This window comes from Stylophora pistillata, chromosome 12 (assembly GCF_964205215.1).
Source record: "Stylophora pistillata chromosome 12, jaStyPist1.2, whole genome shotgun sequence".
In the NCBI taxonomy this organism is placed as follows: domain Eukaryota; kingdom Metazoa; phylum Cnidaria; class Anthozoa; order Scleractinia; family Pocilloporidae; genus Stylophora; species Stylophora pistillata.
Window position 1 is genome coordinate 13,737,501 of NC_142530.1, and position 7,500 is coordinate 13,745,000.

Genomic DNA, 7,500 nt, shown 5'->3' on the forward strand with positions numbered 1-7,500 from the left:
CAGGTGTTATTTTACTTCCGGTTTTCTTTCGCGACGTCCGCGTTCCTGTATCTTAAAGTTCCTAATAAGGAAGGTCCACAGGGTTCATAATCGCACCGTTTGCAAACCTGGTCTGGTTTACCAAAATGTTGTTGGTCACAATCAATTGTGTGCCACCACACTACTGCGAATGCATGCTGATGGTATTCTCCATTTACCTTTACACGGTGCACTAAATAAAAGTTGACTATTCCAGGTCTTCCAGGAGCAGAGGTATCAATACAACCACCATCAGCACTATAATTCTAGCTGATCTCAAGTTACGACGGTCCAACTTTGATCCAAACTTTTCAGTGCCAAGTATAACACTGGCAAACTTGAAGAAAGTTCAATTTTCTTCCTGGAGTACAATGTCTTGTAGCATTCAAAAAGTATTCTCAGTTCATCTGGATCCAATACAAAATGTTTGAATGAGTTGGGGAAACTAACAAGTGAGAGGTCACTCCACTGACAGTCCCCAAATTCAAGCAATAGGCACTGTTAAATAGTTTGGTGACATTCTTAACAACTAGGCTTTCAGTGATATCATGACTTTCTTTTGCAAAAAATGGCGAAAAGACTCCTGGAATTCGCTTGGAAATTGTACATCCCAGACGAAACATCCGGCCAGAAGTTTACGCATTATCTGTATCTCCACAGACCTTCCATTAACTTGCATTGCACCAAGAATTCCATTAACGTGTTCAAAGCTGAAACACCAAAATGCATGTACTGGTCTACAATCAATGACACATTCCTTTAAATGGCAGTGAAGATGCATATTTGGGGTCACAGCCTTTTCTCCATATTGCTTTTCAAATCTTTCACCAAACTTCACAAACAGCAAATCAGCTTTGGTAATGTCTGTCTTGAACAGAACTGGAGAACAAAGATACTGACAAGCAAGAACAAATGTCTGCCAGCATCTTAAATGAGTTTCTGCTAACAGGTCTTTCAGACAAAACATGGAATATATCAATGTCCAGTTCTTCCACTGAGATGTAGTGTAGCTGCCATAATTTAATGTTATTCTGTGAGGAAATCTTCCAATTCCAGTTCCAATATCAAAAGAATTGATCCTTTCTTCTAAGACTTTAAGGTCTTTCTTTGACAGGAAATTTTTCCTAATCCAGAGTTTGAAAAAATACCTAGCAGTCCCCAAAAACAAATTATGCATGGGATCAATTGCAGTAAATCTTACGGCATTAAAGTTTTCAAGTTGTAATTGAGAACTGTAAAAGACCCCATACTTTGTAGCAAATGCCTCACGCTTACTTAGGGTTGAAGCCTTCCGTATCTTTCCTGCATGCACGCGGTGACTGCTATCATGGCGTGGTGGCCACGCGTCTCTGGCAAAGCCAGAGTAGTCTCTTTTCTCTCCGAAGCCCCCTGGGAAAGACTTGAAACATTTTTCTAGCCATGCATCCCCGGTGTGCAGCATGGCTAGAAATCTCGGACATGGGAAGATTGGAGTGTGACTTGACCTGCCAATCACAGAAGTTAAATCCGTGCACGCCATTGGCTGAGAAGCAACACGCAATTAAGCGTGACTTCTGAACAACATTGGCGTCAACTCCGTCAAGTCGGACGTGTGGGAAGAGATCCATCGGCTTTTTCGCGGAATTAAATAGCGTTACTGTTGCTAATATTTGTAGAGAATTGAAGGCAAGGAGACGTACGGTGGATGGCGGGCGTTTTTTCGAGGTGGAAAGGGTAATTTCAAGCTGCTAAGGACAGCAAGTAAGTTTGTGATTTAGGTAAGCGAAACTCGTAAGGAAATCCCCGGAATGCAGGCCAAAAAAATTATCAATTTCGTTTTAAAGGGGATTATGCTATTAGTGAATTGATTCTCAATAATTATATTTTGTTCCAAGATTCTGCAAACATTAAGTTGGTTCAGAGAAATGGTCTGAAAAGGTAACTTTCGCTAATTATCAGTTTAGATATTCTTCTATAAAGAATGTTTTAATTCGTAGGTAGTGTGTCAGGAGAATTTGAATAAATCCTACGCTTCAATTGTGTTAAGCCGCAAACTACGCGTAATTTTGCGAGTATTTAATAGGAAACTGAAATATTTTTATTTTTTACTCTTAAGGGGAGAGAATATCTGGTGAAATGGAAGAATTTTAGTTCATTTGAGGCTTCATGGGAGCCTCAACAGCATTTGAACCAGCTTTGTCTGAAGTAAGCATTTTTGCAGTGTTTACCGTTCGTCGTGTTCCAGAATGTGGCCTTGGAATTGGTTCTTGCTTATATTTTAATGCATAATGGGTCATTTCGATTCTGTTAATTTGTATTTATTTTAATCATGAGTAGATACTACAAGCATCCCAAGCCAGACAGGAATGTCGTATTAAATGAAGTTTCCAGGCTTGGGGTGGCCATTGCTGCTTCTTTGAAAGCATCTAAACAAATGAAGCAAGTGACTATGGAGTTCAGAGAAGATGTATTTCAACATTTGTTTGGAAAGAAGGGAAAGATAAATGGACAGTGGAAACTTTTAGCACAAGAAGAATTTTATCCATCATTTTTCCCTGCTAATTGGCATTGTTTACTTGACCTTCATGGGCAGGGAACAAAAGTTTTGTTCCCAATGAAGATAAGACATTTTATTTCATGGTCAACCAAAAACTATCATATAAGAGATGGTATGATCACTGAATCAACAAGGGCTTTTCAAGAAAAGATAACCGTGGACTTAATTAAAGTTGCTGCCTAAAGTAATGTGCAGTATAAATTTAGCAGCAAATACATTCAGAAACTTGAAATTGTACATTCGAAAAAATAAATCATTTTCAAGACTTGAAATGTTATTCTCAGGCAATGTAACCTACAGCAATGATACTATATTGCTTTTCTTAATGTTAACTTCAGTATACAAAAGATCTGTTCAGTTATTCCTTAACTGTTTTTGGTTCTTTTAAACTTTTTAGTAGTAGCAGCAGCTTTCCTTTTTGTGCTTACATGCTTTCTCTTATTGCTGGTTGAATTCCTGCCAGAATTTTGTGAATTGACAGTTGAGGTCATCCCATTACTGTGATTGCTGTTGAGAGAGGTTCTTTCAGTTGCTTGCACATTTTGGGAACTGACACACTGTCTCTTTTTATTACACATCAATTTTTTTTTCCAGTACTCCAGAAATCCTCATTTTGTTTGTTGTATTTTCTTTTTCTCCTCTCTCTATGGCTCAACTGTGCAAGGCGGTGCTCTGCTCTGATGACATCTGCTGGGCTATCCCAGTTTCTTGATTTGTGAAGGACAACTGCTCTTGCCACATTATTATTTTTTTCGACACCTGTGTAAAGGGAAACCAGTTAAGTTAGTTTATTGGTATTATTTCACTGGCCATACATGTAGTTTGTTCTAAATTAAAATAACCAGTGACACTGACAGTACATTGGCCACTGAAGTGTTTTACACTACCAAATCTGTCGATGACACCTTGCAAGTGATATGCAGCAGCGTGCATATAAGGCGTCACATTCCTGTTTGCATACCCCTTACGGGAATTTGCAAGCGACAGAAAAAGTTTGATCCCTTCTCTTATCTGCAGAATAAGGTTATTCTTTTCTTTGGAATGAAGCACTTAGCAAAAATCTGTTTGGAAACATTAGTCAAACATAATAATTGTATCATATTGGACCTACCCTATCTTTGCTCCACATTTTTCTCGTTGCCCTGGCAACGATGATACTGTGTGGAAATAAATGTCTGCAAAGTCCTTTGAGGAAAGTGGATAAAATTTTAGAACTTGGATGCGCTGAGGATTAATTGTTTTACAAACATTCAAAATGACCAATACTACGTGTATATTAAGATCATAAACCAACAATAACTGGGGAATATTAGGTCGCGAGGTGCATTTAGACCAATCGCACACAAGCAGAAATATTTGATGGATTATATGTAGGGCTCAGAAAAATACCATCCATATTTTAATAACTGTCTGGGCAATATTACGGTGGATGGAATCCTTTGAGCTCTCCAATTTTGCAGGAAGATTTTTGAGTAATTTTTTACTTTCATCCCCCATCAGAGACGTCCAATCCATTTTACCCATCCTCTTTTTATCGCCATCTTTCTTCTCCCACACAGAAAATGTAACGCCACAACTGTTTATCACTTGTGTGAGATTCTTAAGTGACAGCCTTTAGGCTCTCCTCTCTTCTTTAAAAAATCTTCTTGATCATCCCACTCCATGGCATCCTCAATCAGATTGCATACCAGAACATCAGTGATTCTAAGGAGGAGATGAACCTCATCGGGGCCAATGCGATGGAGAGGTATGTTTAGTAGAGGCTGGTTAATGCAGCAGAACTCAGTTAAAGTAGCATGTTTTTTTTACATCTGCTAGAGTGAATGCCATGGTGGGTTTGCTGTAAAAGTCTCCTGGCTTGGACATGTCCCATCTGAAATAGAAATGGCAGGTTTCCTGATTTCATAGCATCAACAGAGCAGCATTTTATAATTAGAGTAAAATTCTGTTTTGTACTGACCATGCATAGCTTTATGATTACTAGGTTTTGACAATTAATTCAAAAGTTTAGTACTGTGGCTTTGAGCTAAATTCTACAGGTATTTATTTTACAACACTTTACCTTTGATCTTTGTGGATCTACACCACAAGCAAGCATAGATGGAGTTTGCAGCTGACCTGCCACTAGCTAATAAAAGAAACTGAAGAAATAAAACAAATTGTTAAGAATGAAATAGTGAGTGGTCTTCTTCCACCGAAAGCTTCCTATCTAACCTTATAATCCCCACCAAGATAGATTTCAACAGGTACTTCTTGTCCTTGGTTTATTGCCACTTTACCATCAGCTATTACTTTATTTATTTCATCCCAAGAATCTTTGAAATTTGCCTTGATGGATGCATAGCACTCTGACCCACTCATTATGGCAATAGTGTGGGTACCTAAATGATGTAATATGAATGATTAGTATAATAGCATTTGTGATAGAATAGAAACATAATGGAAGAGAAGTGTGGTGTGGGTTTCAAACAGAAAAGAAAAAAACAGTGGTTAAGCGTCCCCTTTAATTGCCTGGTTGAACCAAAAGGGTGTGAACCTAAAACAAAGTTTCTTACCTCTAGCATTTAACAGATTATCATTATCATTAAGGAGGCTGTAACTGAGTATGACAAAGTTGGTCAGTCTTGTCATGCGGGCTCCATCGCCACTGATTTTTACTTTGACTGGCATGTCAGTAGACAATTCACTCTTCTCTGCCTGTCAGTGAAGGGAATGTTTGAAATTGTGTATTATTTTACACTTGTTTCAAGAAAGAAACAGAAAGAAACATCATTTTAAATCAAATGATATATACTTACAAGAGAATTCAGCTTGCTGATAAGAGATTCTTTGAAAGAAATTAGAGCACCTGGCTCTGGTACACTGGTTGGTTTTACCGTGCAGCTGCTATTAAGGTTGTCTCTGCATTGCTTAATAAGGTATGACCTTGGCATCCCATTTATCAACATGCTCAATTCATGCACAAAAGGATCACCCACAACAAACTTATCCATAAGGAACAGTACTGCTTCCACTTTCTCTTTAGCACTGTCGGACAAACTGTCATATTGCTTCCATTTCCATTGTGTTGTGACCTGATCGCCAAGTGATGGTGTCCTGTTTAATGAATAGACTGGTGGCACAGCAACTGGGGTTAGTGGTGTTGTTGGTGGGGCAGCACCAGAGGTTCCTGTTGGGGTGGAGTGGGTAGAGCCAGGGACTTGTGGTGGAGTAGGTGTCATAAAACCAGAGGCCTGAGATGGAGTAAATGTGGTAGAACCACAGACTTGTGGTGGTGCTGATAGAGCAGAACCAGGAAGTTGTGTAGGGGTAGGGCCAGGAGTTTGTGATGGGGTGGGAGGAGCACATGATGTACTACTGGAAGGTGACATCTTTAATGGGTATTGATTTCCCTCTTTGTCTTTAAAGGCCAAAACATCAAGTTCCAAACCATGCTGTTTTCTGAACCATAAGGCTTTTCGTGCTCTGCTTGAAACAGCTTCTAACCTACGACGTACCTGTCGTTTAGAAAGTGTTGCCATCTCCTTAGTGAACAACTGTCTCTCACTGACATCATTACTTTGCTGTTTCTCTAATTTTCTTACATATTTTTTTAATTCTTCATTTGCTTTTTCTAGATTAGAAATTTTTTTCTTATCCTGGCTGTTGAGGATTTCCTCTGTTAGTTCCTCAGAAAGCTTTTCCTTTTCGTCTTCAAGATTTTCATACTTTTTTCTCCATTCATCGACTTCACCATAACACTCCTGTAACCTTTCCATTAAACTGTTTTTTTGCTTCAAGTCTCTTTAGTTCTTCTTCCATCTCCCCGGAATTCATTACATCACCGGCCAAAATGCTGAGGTTTGTCCAGCCGTTTAAAATTTTATTTCTCTGCTCTTTTGAGCCGGATCTGTTTTCCCTTAAGCTCCCAGTTAGACGAATGGTCGTAACTCGCAAGCGTTCTTTCATTCGTTTGGAATCTCTTTTTAATTCTCAGAACAGTTCCAGGTATAATGTCGTTAAGCAAGTCGATATGGTTTTTCTCGGAGTCCTTTAAACTTGCCCACTGCAACAGTATAGTGTTTCGGATAGCCATCCTGAACACAACTTGATCACCAGCAATTGCTTGTTTTACAACATAGTCCAGATGTTTGTTGTGAAGAAACTGTTCCATTTATAAGCACATTCACCTCCTCTTTTGATAAAGTTTTGTCAGGCATTTCACTGTATAATAATACAGCTGATGCTGAAATCTTGTTGCCCGGAAAATATCTTGGGAACCGGAAATCGGGCTCTCCTGATGCTGAAATTTGCATATTCAAAATAATTCGTTGTGTTGGGTGACCTTTAAGTTTCGCGCCGCGTTTTCGCGCCATCAGGAGAGGCAGGCTTCAGATCCCCCAGGTTTTAAATTTCCGGGCAATAAGATAAAAAGAGACTGGAAGAAAGAAAGCCTGGTTACCGGAAAGAAAGCCGGGTTACCCGGGGATATTGAAAATAACATGGTTTATCAAAGAAATAGCAAAGAAGTGTGCTACTTCTATGGTGGATTTCGCCGCACGGTTCCGTAGGAATATCATCATTCCTCGATCAGAAAATTTCACAATTACAGGAAAACAAGACCTAAAAACGCAATGGATATGAAGACCTGAGAAATATGATTTACTGTGTCTTGAAGTGTGGCTTCGACGCTTTTAAAATCGCAGTGAACAAAGTTGTTACACTCTAAAGATTTCCGGCGAAAGGACATCTGCGGAGAGCTGGTGATGTTGTTCTTGCACTGCCGCCATACTGTTACTACATAGCATCATCTGTACTGTTAATCTTGAAAAAACGCAACGATTACGACGTGGAAGCCGACAATGTTCTAAGAATATTTTGGGTTTCGGTCGTACTAAATAACTGTCAATGAACATTTGAGACTTTGCAATGGAGTAAGGAGGTAACTGGGATTTTAAATCTATTTT

At 39.1% G+C, this 7,500-nt stretch overlaps 1 long non-coding RNA gene and 1 pseudogene across 1 annotated transcript; one reads left to right on the forward strand and one right to left on the reverse strand.

Moving 5' to 3' along the window:
• The window catches only part of LOC148718885 (uncharacterized), a 9,604-nt pseudogene that overhangs the window by 1,052 nt on the left and 1,052 nt on the right, over positions 1-7,500 (reverse strand).
• Positions 1,587-2,826, forward strand: LOC148718886 (uncharacterized). The gene is made up of 2 exons (XR_015994006.1): positions 1,587-1,758; positions 2,114-2,826. It is a non-coding gene; the product is annotated as an uncharacterized LOC148718886 (long non-coding RNA).